This window comes from Saimiri boliviensis, chromosome 7 (assembly GCF_048565385.1).
Source record: "Saimiri boliviensis isolate mSaiBol1 chromosome 7, mSaiBol1.pri, whole genome shotgun sequence".
Lineage (NCBI taxonomy): Eukaryota > Metazoa > Chordata > Mammalia > Primates > Cebidae > Saimiri > Saimiri boliviensis.
Window position 1 is genome coordinate 93456237 of NC_133455.1, and position 19917 is coordinate 93476153.

Sequence of the window (19917 nt, forward strand, 5' to 3'; positions counted from 1 at the left end):
ACTCCCAGGCTGAGTGTGAAAAGCGGCAAGTCTCTCCTAAGAAAACCTGTTCCTAACAACAGAAAACGGAATCATTATTGCTGTTTTTGTGTTAACAAGTTCAGGTATCAGTAATGCGGTGTGTTGACTTCTGAATTCTCATCGAATCTTAAAGAAGTTCACAAGGTTATCTCTTCAAGGCCACATAATCTCCCCTGTGTTGTAAATGTGTTCTCTTCTTCCCAGGCGAGTTTGAAACTAGGGATTTCTTTTTTCTTTGATTTGCAAGACTTCTTTAAAATCCCCTCCTCTCCTTTATGTGGTAGCCAGAGATGTCTGTTGTGTAGGCCAGCTTGGGAGGCAAATCCTCATTTGAGCAGCAAAAATATAAATAATTCTAATTACTTTCATGCATTTCACTATAATTAAGTAAATACGTTATGATAATTTATATATGATAAATGTTAGAGCTTTCAGATGTTCTCTTTTAGTCCTGGTCCTAAAGTTGTAGTAGGCATACAGCAGAAAAATATGAATTAAAAATATATAACTACACTAAATAAGAGCAGAAGTTATGAGGTGAGAAAATATGTAAACAAGTAACTGAATTACAGTGCTTTCGATCTTCATTTCCTCGTCTTCAAAATGGGGACACTAGTGAAACAGTTTCTGAATTATCTTCCAGTCTTAGGTGGGATTCACTCAAATTAATGGGAGAGCGTTTTCTTCCTTATCAAATGAAAATGATTTGCTTTGCATTGAAGGTATTTATTTAATGATTTTTCAAGTTATTTAATATACAGACTTTGTTAATCATCAGCTGTTTTCAACAGGATAGTGGGCACCAAATTCTTTATTTCATTTTTTTGAGATGGAGTCTCACTCTTGCCCAGGCTGGAGTGCATAGGCATGATCTGGGCATACTGCGACCTCTACCTCCCCGGTTCAAGGGGATTCTCCTGCCTCAGCTTCCCGAGTAGCTGGGATTACAGGCATGTGCCACCACACCCAACTAATTTTTATGTTTTTAGTAGAGATGGAGTTTCACCATGTTGCCCAGGCTGGTCTCAAACTCCTGACTTCAAGTGATCCGCCTGCTTTGGCCTCCTAAAGTGCTGGGCTTACAGATGTGAGCCACTGCACCTGGCCTCAAATTCCTTGTATTATAATTTTACTTAAAATCACCTGCCTTCATTTCAAATTCAGTACGTGAAAGAAGTGCTCTCTTAGCAGTAAGGGTAAATGGAGTTGTGGCAGTCTACAAATCATTTCTACAAGGTGGCTGTGCTTACAGAAGAAAGATTTTTTTTCTTTACCATTCTCTCTCTCTCTCTCTTTTTTTTTTTTTTTTTGTTTGAGACGCAGTTTTGCTCTTGCCCTGCAGGCTGGAATATAGTGGCTTGATCCTTGGCTCACTGCAACCTCCCCCTCCTGGGTTCAAGTGATTCTCCTGCCTCAGCTCCTGAGTAGCTGGGGTTATAGGTGCCTGCCACCACGCGGGGATAATTTTTGTGCTTTTAGTAGAGATGGGATTTCACCATGTTGGCCAGGCTTTTTTTTTTTTTTTTTTAAGAAATGCAGTTGCTTGGCACGGTGGCTCATACCTGTAATCTCAGCACTTTGGGAGGCTGAGGGGGAGGATCGCTTGAGCCCAGGAGTTTGAGACCAGCCTGGCAAAATTTCGAAACCCTGTCTGTACAAAAAATGACCCAGGTATGGTGACACACACCGACTGAAGTGGGAGGAACACTTGAGCTCAGGAGGTGGAGGCTGTGGTGACCCATGATCGTTCCACTGTATTTTAGCCTGGGCAACACAGTGAGACCCTGTCTCAAAAAGAAAAAGAGAAGAAAGATAAAAAGAGTGAGAGAGAGGTGGGGAGTCAGAGAGAGATGGGGTCTCACTGTGTTGCCCAGGCTGAGGCTAGAGTGCTGTTCATAGGTGCAATTGTAGCTCACTACAGCCTCAAACTCATGGGCTCAAAGCTATCCTTCTGCCTCAGCCTCCTAAGTAGATGGGGGGACTAAAGGGACATACCTTTTTTTTTTTTCTTTTATTCAAAGAAAATTCAGAGCAGTTTTTTAAAATGGAGAACCTAGCAATACCTTTTCTAGGTGTGTTACATTGTTTCGATATTGTAAGCTGGCTGAAACTCAAGTTCTTGTTGCTATTTTCAGGGACAAAAGTCATTATCTTAATAGGTACAGCCATTCCCCTTCCCATAATAAAATCTGTAATATTTGTAGAACAATGATCTAGTGTTTTGAGAAGTAGTCTAAAACTACTGGATGACCGCACCCTGTTCAATTTTGGAAGGGTAAAAAATAATTTAGAAAGTGCTTCCTTTTTTTTTTTCCTCCCACCCCCCTTTTAATTTAATTAATTAATTTATTTTCAGTTCCTTTTTTTACTCAAATCTGCCTCCCTATTAGTTCAATAGTCTCATTGAACTATTTATCATTAGGTAATTAGTTTCTTCCCCTTCATCAAAAAGTAAACCAGATTTAAGTTACAGAAAAGTGCCAGTTCATTCTGTAGCACCTAGAAAAATATTTGTATATGAAAACCACAAGATTTAATACATTAAAAAATAGGCAGTACTCAATTAAAATGTTATTTTCCCCTCTTAAGAAGGTACAAAAACTGAAAACTCAAGAACTTGGCAGATAATTCCATTTAGCATTGCTGTGTTATGTTCTATGGTTATAAACCCTGCTCTTTTTAGAGTTCTATACTTTTTGGCCAGAAATAATAAAAATAAAGTGTACCAACTGCACCCTTTGTATATTCCTGAATGTGAAGCTCCCCATTTAAGTGAAGCAGAGAGATGAGGTAATTAAGACTTAGACTTTGGGGTTATATAGCACTCATGTTCCAGTCCCTCTTCCATAGCTAGCTGTGTGAATTGGATTGTCTCTTAATTTATTAAGTTTCCTAATTTGGACAATTGAGATAACAGTCCTTATAATCGATGTAGTGACAGATGCCTGTAGTCTCAGCTACTTGGGAGGCTGAGGCAGAAGAATCGTTACAAGCCAGGAGTTGAGAATGTAGTATGCTAGGATTGCACCTATAAATAGCTGCTGCACTCTATAGCCTGAGCAACGTAGCAAGACTCCATCTCTTAAACACCATCCCCCCTCCCCTCAAAAGAAAAACAGTACTTCATAAGATTGCTGCCAGGATTAAGTAAAATTGTATAGGTAAATGTCTGGCACAAAGCAAACAGTATCATAACAAGGATACTTTTACTCATCTGTGTCTCCAAAAGTCTAGCACTAATGCTGGCATATAGGAGACATTCTATAGATAGTTAAATAAATTAATGAATTAGTGCTGTCCCCCTGTGATGTTCACAATAGCTACTGTTTATTGAATGCATTTATTGAATGCATTTTCTTTTTTTTTTTTTTGAGACAGTGTTTCGCTCTTGTTGCCTAGGCTGGAGTGCAATGACACAATCTTGGCTCACTGCAACCTCTGCCTCCCAGGTTCAGGCGATTCTTCTGCCTCAGCCTCTTGAGTAGCTGGGAGTACAGGCACTTGCCACCATGCCCAGCTAATTTTGTACTTTTTTTTTTTTTTTGAGACAGAGTTTCGTTTTTGTTGCTCAGGCTGCAGTGCAATGGCATGATATTGGTTCACTGCAACCTCTGCCTCCCAGGCACAGACAATTCTCCTGCCTCAGCCTCCCCAGTAGCTGGGATTACAGGTGTGTGCCACCACGCCCGGCTAATTTTTTTGTATTTTTAGTAGAGGCAGGGTTTCTCCGTGTTGGTCAGGCTGGTCTTGAACTCCTGACTTCAGGTGATCTGCCTGCCTCGGCCTCCCAAAGTGCAGTGGCACAATATTTTTGTACTTTTAATAGAGACGGGGTTTCACCATGTTGGCCAGGCTGGTCTCAAACTTCTGACATCAAGTGATCCACCCACCTCAGCCTCCCAAAGTGCTGGGATTACTTGAGCCGCTGCACCTAGCTATTGAATGCATTTTCTATATTGAGAACTGTATTGTGGTACACACAAATATGCGTGTGTTTGAATTTTGTTTACGGTAATCCTACTAAGTAGGTAACATTATGCTCATTTTACAACTGAGAAGTTGAGACACAGAGAGTTTACTAACTTGCTTGGCATTATTAACTGGTAATTGGTTAGCCGGGATTCAAACATGAGTGTGTTGGCATCAGAGGCAGTGCTCTTACCACGTATTCATGAAGTAGCCTTTTTGGAAAATGGAGTGGCTTCTTTAGTCCTAGTTCTAAGCAAGTGGCCAAGAAGTGCTAAGAGAGCAAAGTGGGTAAAAGACACCAGGTTATGTTTAGGCGTGGAGTGGGGGAAATATTTTGACTATTGTGGCTCATAAATTAAAGTTTAAAGATCCAGAAGTCATTTGGTTACCCTCTCTCAAAATGACCTTTTCTATTATAAAGAATTCATACATTCAAAGAATATAAATACATACACAAAGTAAGTTTAAAAATTCTTTGTTAAATCTACTGTATCAGTTTCGTCCATTTGTAAGTACTGATTTATTTGTACTTACTTGGATTTATTTCTGCCATCTTATTTTGTGCTTTATTTGATCCAGCTCTTTCTAAACCCTTTTCTTTTTTCTTTTCTTTTTTTTTTTTTTTTGAGACGGAGTTTCGCTTGTTACCCAGGCTGGAGTGCAATGGCGCGATCTCGGCTCACCGCAACCTCCGCCTCCTGGGTTCAGGCAATTCTCCTGCCTCAGCCTCCTGAGTAGCTGGAATTACAGGCACGCGCCACCATGCCCAGCTAATTTTTTGTATTTTTAGTAGAGACGGGGTTTCACCATGTTGACCAGGATGGTCTCGATCTATCGAACTCATGATCCACCCGCCTTGGCCTCCCAAAGTGCTGGGATTACAGGCTTGAGCCACCATGCCCGGCTCTTTTTTCTTTTCTATAACTGAATATCTGAAGTCCTTTGGGGTAGAGGAGAGTCTTTTTTTTTTTTTTTTTTTTTTTGAGACGGAGTCTCGCTCTGTTGCCTAGGCTGGAGTGCAGTGGCACAGTCTCAGCATCTCGGCTCACTGCAACTTCTGCCTCCCGGGTTCAAGCGATTCTACTCTCTCAGCCTCCTGAGTAACTGGGATTATAAGTGTGCACCACCATGCCAGGCTAATATTTGTATTTTTAGTAGAGATGGGGTTTCACCAGTTGATTGGGCTGGTCTCAAACTTCTGACCAAGTGATCCGCCCACCTCAGCCTCCCAAAGTGCTGGGATTACAGGTATGAGCCACCACACCCAGCTAAATTAATTTATCTTTGAGACAGGATCTTGCTCTGTCACCCAGGCTGGAGTACAGTGGCATGATTGTAGCTCACTGCAGCCTTAAACTCCAGGGCTCAAGTGATCCTCCTGCTTCAGCCTCCCAAAGTGCTGGGGTTATAGGTGTGAGCCACCATGCCTGGCCAGAGTCTGTCTATTGAATGTTCCTGCCAACTCATTCAAGGTGGCTTATTGCCTTATTATTCCTTAGTTTTTATGGGAATTCTTAAGGGTATGTATTGAAGATGCCTTTCTGTAGCACATACTTATTTTTACTTTCAACCCAGCTTTAATTTATTAGCCAGCATTTCCCTAACCTCAGGGTAGTGTAGGCTTGCTTAGGGGATGCTTATTTTCCCACTTAGGCTTGGTATAGGTCTACAGATTTTCGCAGTTTGCTTTGATGGAAGGCAGGGTTTTTTTTTTTTTCTATTGGTTTTTTTGTTTGTTTCTGAGAGAGAATCTTGCTTTGTCATCAGGCTAGAATGCAGTGGCACGACCTCAGCTCACTGTAGCCTCCGTGTCCCGGCTTTAAGTGATTCTCCTGCCTCAGCCTCCCTAGAAACTGGGACTACAAGCATGTGCCACCACACCCAGTAGATTTTTGTATTTTCAGTAGAGACGGGGTTTCACCACGTTGGCCAGGATGGTCTCTATCTCTTGACCTTGTGATGTATCGGCCTCGGGCTTCCAAAGTGCTGGGATTACAGGTGTTAGGTAGTGCGCCCGGCTGGCAGGTTTTTTTTCTTAATAGAAGGTGACCTGAGAAAAATCTGCCTTCCAGTGCTTCACCACCCCCCACCACCCCTCTCCCTTTTTTTTTTTTTTTTTTTTTTGAGACTGAATCTTGTTCTATCACCAAGGCTAGAGTGCAGTGGTGTGATGTCAACTCATTGCAACCTCCGCCTACCAGGTTCAATCGATTCTACTGCCTCAGCCTCCAGAGTAGCTGGGATTACAGGTGCCTGCCACCACACCTGGCTAATTTTTGCATTTTTGTAGAGACAGGTTTCACCTGGTATCCAGGCTGGTCTCAAACACCTGACCTCAAGTGCTATCCCCACCTTGGCCTCCCAAAATGCTGGGATTACAGGCATGAGCCACCACGCCCGGCCCAGTCCTCCCTTTTATGGATGGAACCTTAGTCCCAGATCTCAGGTTCAGCTTTTTCCTATTGTGAAAACCCAAGGCCAAAACTTTGGGTTCCCTGCAAGGCTCTTAGTCCCCTAGGCTTTTAGGTTCCTGGCAATGGCTTTGCCCCTTGGGCACCATGGTCTTACAAGTTAGTTACTTGTAGTTAGATTTAGGGTTCTTTTTTTTTTCTTGCCCTTGGACACCTCCTTTATTTTGTTAGGAGCTCAGCAATGCATTTGTTGTATCTGAGTATCTGTTGTAGTTTATTCAGCATCTGGATACTTTGTGGTGAGGGACTTTTCACATTATTTACTTGGTAAACTTTCTATGTGAGTGCAGTTCCTTTTCTGGTACTCACCGTGGCTGGAATGCTCACATTTTCAGCATGTACTCTAGTATCCTGAGAACTTCAGGATTAATTAGAGGACTAATTTCGTCTTTGTTTGAGGAAGACAGATAGAAATTTTGGTAAGAGCAATACAGAAAAGTACTATTTATTGAATTCTGGCACTGAACCAGGATTATGTGTATGTTACATTCAGTTCCTATAACAACCCTGCAAAAATAGGTGGTATTATTACAATTTTAGAGACGGAGAAAAAACAAAATCCTGTTGCAGCACCTGTACCTCGTACATTTCAGAGGCAGGATGCAGACGTGTATCACTGGCTTCAGTACTTTCATTCTTGTTAACACCTGTTCTGAAGGTTTTCCAGGACTTTGAATGGCCAAATGTAAAGCAATAACAATGCGTCATTTGTGTTCATATGTTAGAGCTAATATTATTTGCAACATTAGCAAGTCTATATTATGTTTTTAAATAAATCTATCTTTAGTATTAGGATCATACAATGTTTTCAACAAGTAAAGATTTACTTGTTGGCCGGGCGTGGTGGCTCAAGCCTGTAATCCCAGCACTTCGGGAGGCCAAGGCGGGTGGATCACGAGGTCGAGAGATCGAGACCATCCTGGTCAACATGGTGAAACCCCGTCTCTACAAAAAATTAGCTGGGCATGGTGGCTCGTGCCTGTAATCCCAGCTACTCAGGAGGCTGAGGCAGGAGAATTACCTGAACCCAGGAGGCGGAGGTTGCGGTGAGCCGAGATCGCGCCATTGCACTCCAGCCTGGGTAACAAGAGCGAAACTCCATCTCAAAAAAAAAAAAAAAAAGATTTACTTGTTGAAAACAAGTAAAGATTTACAATAAAATGATGGACGGTGTGTATGAATATCAGTAGTGCATCTTTTCTTTCTGGTTTTTGAGAGAGAATTTCGCTCTATCACCCAGGCTGGAGTGCAATGGTGTGATCTTGGCTCACTGTATCCTCCATCTCCCGAGTTTAATCAATTCCCCACTTTAGCCTCCTGAGTAGCTAGGAATACAGGTGTGTGCCACCACGCCTGGCTAAGTTTTGTATTTTTAGTAGAGACGGGATTTAGCAGAGCGAAAAGATTGGCATACTTTTTGCTCGTTTCTGTTTGACTTCTAATCGCACTTTTTGTATCTGTACGGGTCTTTCCTACTTTGCCCTTTTGTCTCAACTCCACCTTCTCCCTCTTGAAGTAGACCTGAATTTGTGCCCATATACAATTGTTATCAGACCAGGGCATCTGAAGTGAGCTCAATTGACCTGTCGCTTCAGACTTGGTTTCTAGTTTCCTTTGTTGCAGCCCCTCCTTTTCGTAATCTGGCAGATAAGCCCAGTCCTCAGAGACATTTCTCCTCTGTTACCTTCCATGATTTGCCTCTTTACTCTCATTTATAGGCTACTTTTCCCTTCTTCTCCCTGAGTGAGGTCATCCTAGACTTTACTCATTTATTTTTTTGAGACGGAGTCTCACTCTGTCACCCAGGCTGGAGTGCAACAGCGTGATCTCGGCTCACTGCAGCCTCCACCTCCCAGGTTCAAGTGATTCTCCTGGGTCAGCCTCCTGAATAGGTAGGATTACCGGTACCCGCCACCATGCCCAGCTAATTTTTGTATTTTTAGTATTTTTTAAACATATGGGCCAGGTGCTGTGGCTCATGCCTGTAATCCTAGCACTTTCGGAGGCCGAGGTGGGCTAATCACCTGAGGTCAGGAGTTCGAGACCAGTCTGGCCAACTTGATGAAACCCCATCTCTACTAAAAATACAAAAATTAGCCGGGTATGGTGGCAGGTACCTGTAATCCCAGCTACTCCGGAGGCTGAGGCAGGAAAATCGCTTAAACCAGGCGGGGTGGAGGTTGCAGTGAGCTGAGATTGTGCCACTGCACTCCAGCCTGGGTGACAGAGTGAGACTCTATCTCAAAAAAAAAAAAAAAAAAAGAAAATGCTAGGAGGTGAAAAGTCAGTATGTGGAACCATGTAAATTATAAGATAGCCCAAACTGAAGAATACTGAGGGGTCATTGCTTACCATTTTAAGTACAATGCAGTATAAAAATCAGCTCAAAAAGGCATACTAGCTGCACGCAGTGGCTCACTCCTATAATCCCAGCACTTTGGGAGGCCAAGGTGGGCAGATCACCTGAGGTCAGGAGTTCTAGACTAGCCTGGCCAACATGGTGAAAATTTCAGTCTCTACTAAAAGTACAAAAATTCCCAGGGCATAGTGGTTGGTATCTGTAGTTAGTCCCAGCTACTTGGGAGGCTGAGGCAGGAGAATCACTTGAACTTAAGAGGCGGAGGTTGCAGTGAACTGAGATTGTGCCACTGAACTCTAGCCTGGGCAACAGAGCGAGACTTCATCTTAAAAGAAAAAAGAGTAAGGCACATAGAGGAAAAATATACAAATTTATTAACATGCACACGTGAGAACCACAGAATGATTACCCAGTATCCCAGTGGGGCCCAAATACTTACATAACCTTATTTCAGAGGGAAGGAGGAGATAGGGAATATTGGTAATTCTGCTGAGTAATAATTGATTACCATGGAGAATGAGTGGATGAGGAAAGAGAGATGAACATGTAAATAATTCTCTTTGGAAATGGAATGATTCTGAGAGACAGATTGTATTTTGTAGAAAAATCTGATCAGGTCTGGTTACATTCTTGGTCATCTTTTCTTCAGTAGATAGTGAGATAACCCAGGGAAGGAAAAACCATTGTTTTTGTTGGGTCTATGTGGTGTTTATGTAGCTAGAGGAAAAGTCTCTTCCTAATGCCTTTTGATTTCTAAGGGCTTTTAATTCAAAATACTCATTTCAGGAGGTCATGTTTTGGAGTGGAAAGTTCTTGTGCTCCTTCAACTGGAAGTTACTAAATTATGTGATAGACTGGGTATGGTGGCTCATACCTGTGTTCCAGCACTTTGTGAGGCCTGGTGGAAGGATTGCTTGAGCCCAGAAGTTCAGGCCAGGCTGGGCAATAGGGAGACCCCTTTTCTAGAAGAAGAAAAAAAAAAAAATTAGCCAGACATGGTGGTGCATGCCTGCGGTCCCAACTACTCAGGAGTCTGAGGTGGCAGGGTTGCCTGAGGTTGTGAGGTCACAGCTGTATTGGAGCCGAAATTGTGCCACTGCACTCAGGCCTGGGCGGCAGAGTAAGACTCTGTCTCCAAAAAAGAAATTAAAAAAAAACATTACAGCCAAATTTGGTTAAAAATAATTACCGGGGGGTTGGGGGACTAGAGGAGGGACAGCATTAGAGAAATACCTAATGTAGATGATGGGTTGATGGGTGCAGCAGACCACTATGGCACATGTATACTTATGTAACAAACCTGCATGTTCTGCACATGTACCCCAGAACTTAAACTATATGTATAAAAAAATTACCAAAAACCCCTCTATAGAAAAATAAAGCTTTTAAATAAAATGATCTTTGTTTACTCTGCAGAAAGTTGTCTAATGTGTAACATTTACGTGCTGTGTAAATTATGCTGTCATATTAATGACTTACCAGTATGTTAGCAGTATTGGTAATTTTTATCCTAGAAGGGGGAATATGATGCATAATTTTAATACCACTGTTGTATCTAAGAGAAACGTTCAGAGGAAGGCACACTTTGGACTGTGCTGCATCCGGCTTTGGGGAACTGAGCATCTCATTTGTGCCCTCAAGGTCATCCAGAAGCTTGTGTGTGCTGGCTTATGTACCTGGTTAGAGCAACAGCTTGCTGACACAATCTGGAAATCTCCCTAAAATCTATAAAACCAAGTTATAATCCAATCAACTTGGGCATGCTTTCTCAGAATCTCTGGAGACTGTGCTTTGGGCCATCACTCATGTTTGGCTCAGAATAAACCTTAAACATTTTACAGAATTTGGCTTTTTCTGTCAACAGGATTGAAGGCAATTGTATTCTTCTTTGGGGGTCCGTTTCTAGGTAGATGAAGGAACTACAGAGAACAGCCTCATGCTGTACTTTGGGAGAGAAAGATAACTGAGAGATGTTGAAGCTACTTTTTTTTTTTTTTTTTTTCTTTTTGAGATGGAGTTTTGCTCTTTTCACCAGGCTGGTGTGCAATGGCATGATCTGGACTCACTGCAACCTCCGCCTCCCAGTTTCAATCTGTTCTCCTCCCTCAGCCTCCCAAGTAGCTGGTATTAAAGGCACCCAACACCACACCCAGCTAATTTTTATAATTTTAGTAGAGATGGTGTTTTACCATGTTGGCCAGGCTGGTCTTGAACTCCTGACCTCAGGTGATCACCTGCCTCTGCCTCCCAGTGCTGGGATTACAGGCGTGAGCCACCACACCTGGCCTACTTTTTTTTTTTTTTTTTTTTTTTGAGACTGTCTTGCTCTGTCACCAGGCGCCAGGCTGGAGTGCAGTAATGCGATCTCAACTCACTGCAACCTCCGTATCCTGGATTCAAGTGACTCTCCTGCCTCAGCCTCCTGAGTAACTGGGATTACAGGCATGTACCACCACGCCAACTAATTTTTTTGTATTTTTTGTAGAGAAAGGGTTTCCCTATGTTGCCCAGACTGGTCTTTTAAAATCATTTTAAATTTTTATGCATTTATTTATTTTAGTTGGTTCTAGTCCAAGCCCAGGCTGGTCTTGAACTCCTGGGCTCAAGCAATCTGCTCACCTTGTCCTCCCAAAGTGCTGGGACTATAGGTGTGAGCCCCTGAACCTGGCCAACTGCATGTCTTTTGATTAGAGAGTTTAACTGATTTACAATCAATGTTATTATTGGTAGGTAAGCACTACTACCATTTTATTTGTTTTCTTGTTGTTTTTTGGTTTTCTCTTCCTTCTTTCCTTCCTTCCTGTCCTTGTTTTAGTAAAGATGATTTTCTCTGATGATATGCTTTAATTTCTTTTTATTTTTTGTGTATCCATTGTATGTTGGACATGCACACAGTGGACACATAAAACACAGCAATTGATATTTAGCTTGCAAATACTATCTCGTAATCCATTATTTTAAATCGGTGACAACAGAAATAAGCAAAAAAAAAAAAGAAAAAGAATAAAGTGCTGTACACTTTAGCTTTGTCCTCCCCTTTTGACTTTTGTTTCTTTTTATGTCTTTTTTTTTTTTTTTTTTGAGATGGAGTTTCACTCTGCCTCCAGGCTGGAGTGTAGTGGTGTGATCTCGCCTCACTGCGGCCTCCAGCTCCTGGGTTCAAGGGATTCTCCTGCCTCTGCCTCCTGAGTAGTTGGGACTACAGGCACATGCCACCTTGCCTGGCTAATTCTTTCGTATTTTCAGTAGAGATGGGGTTTCACGGTGTTAGCCAGGATAGTCTCGATCTCCTGACCTTGTGATCTGCCCAACTAGTCTCCCAAAGTGCTGGGATTACAGGTGTGAGCCACCACACCTGTAATCCCAGCCTCTTTTATGCCTTATTGTACTGTCTACGTCTTGAAAAGTTGTTGTAGTTATTATTTTTGATTAGTTCATGGTTTAGTCTTTCTACTTAAGAGTATTTTATACACCAGAAATTGCCACATTATATTTTGTGTTTTTCTTTGTGCCATTACCAGTGAGTTTTGTACCTTCAGATGATTTCTTATTGCTAATTAACGTTTGTTTTTTTCTTTTTGGTTGAAGTACCCTTTAACATTTTTTGTAGGACAGGTCTGGTATTGATAAAAATCTCTTAGCTTTTGTTTGTCTGGGAAAGTCTTTATTTCTCCTTCATGCTTAAAGGATATTTTTGCTGATATACTATTCTAGTGTAAAAAAAATCTTTTCTCAGCACTGTAAATATGTCATGGCACTCTCTCCTAGCCTGTAAGGATTGCAGTGAAAAGTGCTAGATGTATTGGAGCTCCATTGTATGAGCCTATGTTATATTACCTGGATATTGCTGTTGATAATTCCGGGCCCTGGGGCTCTTTAGTCAGCAGGTAATAAATCCTGCCAGGTTTCCGCTGTGACAGGGCATCACTGAGTTAAGTGTAAAGTCCTCCAGTCACTGCGATCTCCCTCTCCTAAATGCACAGGTTTCTCTCCACCATGCAGCCATGACTGGGGATGGGAGAGGCATGGCAGAAGCACTCCCTTACTCACCCTGGCTGGTGTCCTAGTAGGTCCTGTGCTCCCTACCCTAGTTCACTGGCTCTGGGCCCATTACAGCACTAGGACTTGCCTAGGAATTGCAGTCCTTGTGGCCTAAATCGCCCCTCAGCCCCACTTAAGGCCCCAGAGCACTCTGACTTGCAATGGTGAGGCTTGTGGGAACTCAAGCTCTGACTGCTGTGGTGGGTGATTTTCCTTTGGCTAAGGCTGGTCCAAATGCTCCCTTTGTGGTTAGATGTCATCTTTTTTTTTTTTTTTTTTTTTCTTTTGAGACAGAGTCTTGCTCTGTTGCCAAGTGCCAGGCTGTAGTGCAGTGGCACGATCTCGGCTCACTGCAACCTCCGCCTCCCAGGTTAAAGCAATTCTCTTGCCTCAGCCTCCCAAGTAGCTGGAACTACAGGTACGCACCACCATGCCCAGCTTATTCGTATATTTTTTAGTAGAGACGGGGTTTCACCATGTTGGCCAGGATGGTCTTGATCTCTTGACCTCATGATCCACCCACCTCGGCCTTCCAAAGTGCTGGGTTTACAGGCTTGAGCCACTGCACCTGGCTGGTTAGATGTCATCTGAGTGTAGCCTGGTTCTGCTTTTCACTGACAGGGTAGCACTTTGATGGGCCCAGAGCCAGTTCAAAGCACTGAGTTCAAAGCAAAGCCTCACAACTGCTGTGCTCTCCCTTTCCCAAAAGCACAAAATCTGACCACTGCTGGGACATGGGGGAGTGCTGGAACTGGCACTTCAAGAACGTCTTTCCTATTCTCTTCAGTGTCTCTTTCAGTTATATGAAATTAAAACCAGCTACTGTGAATGCTCTCATGATTTTTGGTTCTTTATGATGGGTGTCTTTAGTATGTAGTTAGTTGTTAAAATTTGATGTTCCTCCTGGGGTGGGTGACAAACGGTGTAGGCTCCTCCTCCACCATCTTGCTCTGCCCCTGTGGCTGCTGCTTTAGTTCAGCATGCCAAAGTGCCATATTTTGGTGTATTGTTTTTCATGCCCCAGCAGTTCCTTGTGACAGCTTTTGTGTATGTCTAATCTAATGCTTGTCTCATTGGTTCATGTTTGTTTACAAGGACCAAGCACCTAGTGCGAGTTGCTGCCCTAGGTGCAAGCTCTTTCAGGAATGTCTTCCCATTCCCTTTCAATCCCTCTGGCTAAGCCCTCACCTCCCTAGCCCCTTCCAAAGCTGCCTTTTGTTGCTGACCTCTTTGCTCAGTCTTTCCTTCTGTGCTATCTTAAGTAGCCCCAGTTTTATGTTTAGAAAGTTCCCTAAAACCTGAATTTCAACACAGACCCACGCAGTTTTCTGCATGAAGCCTGGCTTTCTCCCACATCCCTGATGCCCTGGTGACTTACATGACAGTTGTTCATGACCCACATATCTCCTGGTTAGGACCTGAGGTCAGCCCTATTATAGCTTTCCCTGACTAGAAAAATTTTCTCCTGCTTTCACTCTTGTCAGTCACCTCAGTTTCTTCACCAAGTTTCTCCTTATTTTTGCTCTGTGTCTGCCCTATAGTCCCTAATTCTGTAGTCATCCATTGCTCCTCAAGGGCCTCTCAAAATCCATTCAGGAGATCAATGGATATTGAATAAACAGAAGAACCCCAAACTAGTTGGTACATTTTGGTTCAATGTAATAATTATTTTTTACTTTTTGGCTTTTTTTTTTTTTTTAAGAGACAGTGTCTCCACTCTGTTACCTGGACTGGGATATGGTGGCATGATCATAGCTCACTGAAACCCTGAACTCTTGGGCTCAAGTGATCCTCCTGCTATGGCCTCCCAAAGTGCTGGGATTACCAGCATTAGCCACCAAGCCCAACCAAACATAAGAATTTTCTACCAATACCGTCAGAAAGTGGAGTTTGGGTCCTGCAGTGATCATTAGTTTCTTCATAATGAGGATACTAAAGGAGAGGCTAGATGACCTAGTGGCTTGGTAAAGGGGAGATGGAACATGAGATGTAATTCTTTCTGACCTGTAATCCCAGCTTGCAAACTAAGTAACGTCAGTGGTACTCAGCTTTCCTTGTGTGTCTACACCATTCATATACTCCTACCAGCAGTGTGTAGCAATTTTGTGCTGGGATATATTAGGGAATAGTATACTTTTTGTTCTCTCTGAGTATTCATGGACTGTACTTTATGTTCCTTTTAGTTTAGCAGTTCTAATTTTCTTGGCATCCTTTCCGATGTTATAGTAGGGCCTGATTTCACGAGCATGTTGGTGTGCAGGACCTGTCTGCTCCTCCACTGAAAGACGCAAAAATGTTTTGTTACATTGTCAAGAATTTCTGTATATCTTGTAGCTTTCTCTATCATATCCCATTTCTACTGTCCTCTCTTCTGTCTTTCACAACCTTTTCCTTCCTCTTTGTTCATTGTTTTTTCACTATTAGGACTTGGCTTTTTAGGTCAAGAGTTCTAATAAATGTACTCCTTTCTTCTGCTGTTGACTTGCCAGTCACATACACGGTGCTGTCTCTAGTGGGCTTTGCTTTAAAAAGAAAACAAAAAACAAAACAAAACAAAACAAAAACAGCAAAAGCAAAACAAAACCAGCTATGCATGTTTAGAAGCTGGATTTTAGTTTACAGCTTATATAGGAAAAGATGAGACTATAAAATATCTGATGCTCGGAATATTGCTGTATTGTGTTCCATCTCTTTTACTGTCTATTTAATTAAATCTGAAATGTGCATTTTTTTCCACATTTTAGTATCTCTGAAATTGGGAGCTTCTTACAATTGATGGTATTTTAAAAATTATATGACGTTGAAATGTAGATTGGCCTAAATTTTAAAATGTAATTGTACAATATATACTGCAGCTAGATAATAGTTTATTGAATACTCTCCCAGACTATATAACTGAGAAAATACAGTAACCAATTTCCTCCCCTGCTTCTAAATTAAAAACATACTATATATGAATATCATTTTCATATATCTTGCTATTTCTTTAGCCTTCTTATTTATAAACTTGAGCCAAGCAGCTATCATTTACTGACTACTTATATATTTAGATGCTGTTCTAAGTGTTTCACATATATAAAAGTAACCACAAGTGGGAACTATTATCCTCATTGTTCAGAAGAGGAAGCAGAAGCCCATACAGGTTAAATAATTTGTCCAATTTCACATGGCTAGTAGGTGGGGGAGTGAAGATTTAAACCCATGCTCTTAATCTCTGTACTTTTTTTTCTATCTCATTTAAATTTCTTATTGCCCATTTGTAATATCATTGAACATGAGAATATTGTTTTTTTTTTTTTTTTTTTTTTTTTTTTTGAGACGGAGTTTCGCTCTTGTTACCCAGGCTGGAGTGCAATGGCGCGATCTCGGCTCACCGCAACCTCCGCCTCCTGGGCTCAGGCAATTCTCCTGCCTCAGCCTCCTGAGTAGCTGGGATTACAGGCACGCGCCACCATGCCCAGCTAATTTTTTGCACTTTTAGTAGAGACGGGGTTTCACCATGTTGACCAGGATGGTCTCGATCTCTCGACCTCGTGATCCACCCGCCTCGGCCTCCCAAAGTGCTGGGATTACAGGCTTGAGCCACCGCGCCCGGCCCCGAGAATATTGTTTATCTTTAGTAGTGGAAAAATCATTGCCTCCTGATACTCTTTATCCAGTTTATCTAAAATCTAAAAAACAAGACAACTTTGATTTGTCACAGGGAGAACCCCCAAACTGGAATTCAGCCAGAGAGGCCACATGGAGTGGCTGGTACTGGTTTTTCCTTTCCTTTTTTAGTGCTTCCTTCAGGAGCTCTTGTAAGGCATGCCTGGTGGTGACAATATCTCTCGGCATTTGCTTGTCTGTAAAGGATTTTACAGACAAGGATGTTATTTTTTCTCCTTCACTTATGAAGCTTGGTTGACTGGTTATGAAATTTTGGGTTGAAAATTCTTTTCTTTAAGAATCTTGAATGTTGGCCCCTACTCTCTTCTGGCTTGTAGGGTTTCTGCAGAGAGATCTGCTGTTAGTCTGATGGGCTTCCCTTTGTGGATAACCTGACCTTTCTCTCTGGCTGCCCTTAACATTTTTCATTCATTTCATTTGTTAGTTTTCCTTCTAACAGTCAGGCCCCTCTGCTGCAGGTCTGCTGGAGTTTGCTGGAGGTCCACTTCAGACCCTGTTTGCCTGGGTATCACCGGTGGAGGGTGTGGAACAGCAAAGATTGCTGGCTGTTCCTTCCTCTGGAAGTTTTGTCCCAGTGGGGCACCCACCAGATGCCAGTTGGAGCTCTCCTGTATGAGGTGTCTACTGATCCCTGGTGGGAAGTATCGCCCAGTCAGGCATGTGGGTCAGGGACAATTTGAGGAGGCAGTTTGTCCCTTAGCAGAGCTCGAGTGCTGTGCTGGGAGATCCACTGCTCTCTTCAGAGCCAGCAGGAAGGAACGTTTAAGTCTGCTGAAGCTGCGCCCACAGTCACCCTTTCCCTCAGGTGCTCTGTCCCAGGGAAATGGGAGTTTTATCTATAACTCTTGACTGAGGCTGCTGCCCTTCTTTCAGGAGATATCCTGCCCAGAGAGGAGGAATCTAGAGAGGCATTCTGGCTACCAGGAATGTCTTTTAGCATGTTAATTAGTATATATAACTATCATTAGATATAATTAGCGGTGAGGACAACCAGAGGTCTCCTGTATTGCCATCTTGGTTTTGGTGCATTTTGGCCCGCTTCTTATCCTGTTTTATCAGCGGGGTCTTTGCGACCTGCATCTTGTTGAAACAAATCCTGCCAGATTCCTTTCTCAGGTTTACTATAGTTAATGAGGAACAACAAAAAAAAAAGATGTTTTCAAGGAGAAACAGAAACATTATTAGAAAAGATTCTGGGCTGGGTGTGGTGGTTTACGTTTGTAATCTCAGCACTTTGGGAGGCTGAGATGGGCAGATAACCTGAGGTCAGGAGTTTGAGACTAGTCTGGGCAACATGGTGAAACTCCAACTCTACTAAAAATACAAAAATTACCCAGGTGTGGTGGCAGTGCCTGTAATCCCAGCTACTCGGGAGGCTGAGGCAGGAGAATTGCTTGAACCTGGGAGGTGGAGGTTGCAGTGAGCCAAGATTGCACCCTGCACTGCAGCCTGGGTGACAAAGTGAGACTCTGTGCCTGCCCCCCTTCCCTCCCCCCTCCCCCCCCAAAAAAGAAATTATTCTGCAGTGGAAACAAGAAATAGTTTCCTGATCTTTGCTGGGCAACCATACTTTTGGTAATACTTGATTATGTCATATCTCATTAGCAGGGTGACAGTTACCTACTAAATTTTGAAGTTAAATGAATAATCTTTATTTCCAAGAATCCTTGAAATTTTAGATGTTCTGCAAAAACAAGTAAGACTTCATTCCTCTTTTACCTTATGAAAAAAACTAATAGATGGATATATATATATATATATATATATATATATATATATAATTGTGTGTATGTAGAAGTAATATTAATATATCAATATCATGATCTTACTGGTATATGTTGGCAAACTAATTTTTTAAGAGAATTAGGTAGGCCTTTCCCACTCTTTTAACATCTTAGTATAACAACAAGTTGAGTGAGAGTATTCAATTTGGACAGAGATACTCTCCAAAGTAAAAGAACTAGTTGCAGGACTGGGAACTGACTAGGATGCTAATTAGAGCTCCTCTGTAGTCCTTTTATAGAAAGTGGTAAACATAGGCCACTGCCTATGAAAACATTGAAAAGAAGGGAAGAGAAGGGTTCTGGGGAAAGCAAGGAAGAAACTGCCAGTGATGGCAGTCATTGTTCTGAAGTCAGTGTGGTGCCCAGTCTAAGCTGATTTTCATTGAGAGCTAATGTCCAATTCCAAGTTTTGGAACTGAGTGAACAATTCATATATTCTTGTGAACCTGGGAGACTCGACATAGCCACATAATGGGGATTGGGGAGGTTGAAAAAAGGAATAGGAAATTACCAGTTTTCTTTTTTCTTTTCTTTTTTTTCTTTTTTGAGACAGAGTCTCGCTTTGTTGCCTAGGCTGGAATGCAGTGGTGTGATCTCGGCTCACTGCAACCTCCACCTCCCAGGTTCAAGCAATTCTTCTGCCTCAACCTCCTGAGTAGCTGGAAATACAGGTGTGTGCCACCACGCCCAGCTAATTTTTGTATTTTTAGTAGAGATGGGGTTTCACCATATCGGCCAGGCTGATCTCAAACTCCCGACCTTGTGATCCACCCGCCTTGGCCTCCGAAAGTGGTAGGATTACAGGCGTGAGCCACCGCGCCCAGCCTAGAAATAGGAAATTAAAAGTCATGTAACCCCCAGCTGCAGGGAGCAGCTTTCATTGTATCATGTCGTGAAAGCTGTCGCAGCAGGTGTGTTAGGTGCTCCTCTGCCTCTTGATTATAGCTCCTTTCTGTAAACTTCCAGGAAAATAATATTGGCAATTGCATGTATCATTGATTCATGCAAAAGCCCTTATTTCAGCATATCCACTTTTTCAGATCTTTTGTCAATTGTCTATTTCTAGCATAGATCCTGGGTCCCAGTGTAATTTATACTTTTTTTCATCTGGAAAAGGACTTTTTTATTCTCACTCCTTGTTTTGAGTCTCAAAGCTAGTTCCTTCCACTCAGTTCCTGCAAATGCTGTAGTGGCATATTTAGAAGATAGGCTTTATATGAACATTTGGAAAAGTTTAATAGTTTATGTTTACATGTTTTTCTTTATCCAGTCTCCCCCAACCCATCCCCAACAAATGGATTAAGAAAATAATTTCTTAGCCGAGCACAGTGGCTCACAACTGTAATCCCAGCACTTGGGAAGCTGAGGTGGGCAGATCACTTAAGGACAGGAGTTAGAGACTAGCCTGGGCAACATGGTGAAACCCCGTCTCTACTAAAAATACAAATAATTAGCTGGGTCTGGGGGCATGTGCCTATAGTCCCAGCTACTTGGGAGGCTGAGGCAGGGTAATCAATCATTTGAGCCTGGGAGGTGAAGGTTGCAGTAAGCCGAGATCGCACCACTATACTCCAGTCTGGGTGACAGAGCAAGGCTCTGTTTA

The 19917-nt window shown here is 42.4% G+C and overlaps 1 protein-coding gene across 2 annotated transcripts in view; it reads left to right on the forward strand.

Moving 5' to 3' along the window:
• The window catches only part of FGD4 (FYVE, RhoGEF and PH domain containing 4), a 252879-nt gene that overhangs the window by 893 nt on the left and 232069 nt on the right, over window positions 1-19917 (forward strand). The window lies entirely within an intron of this gene.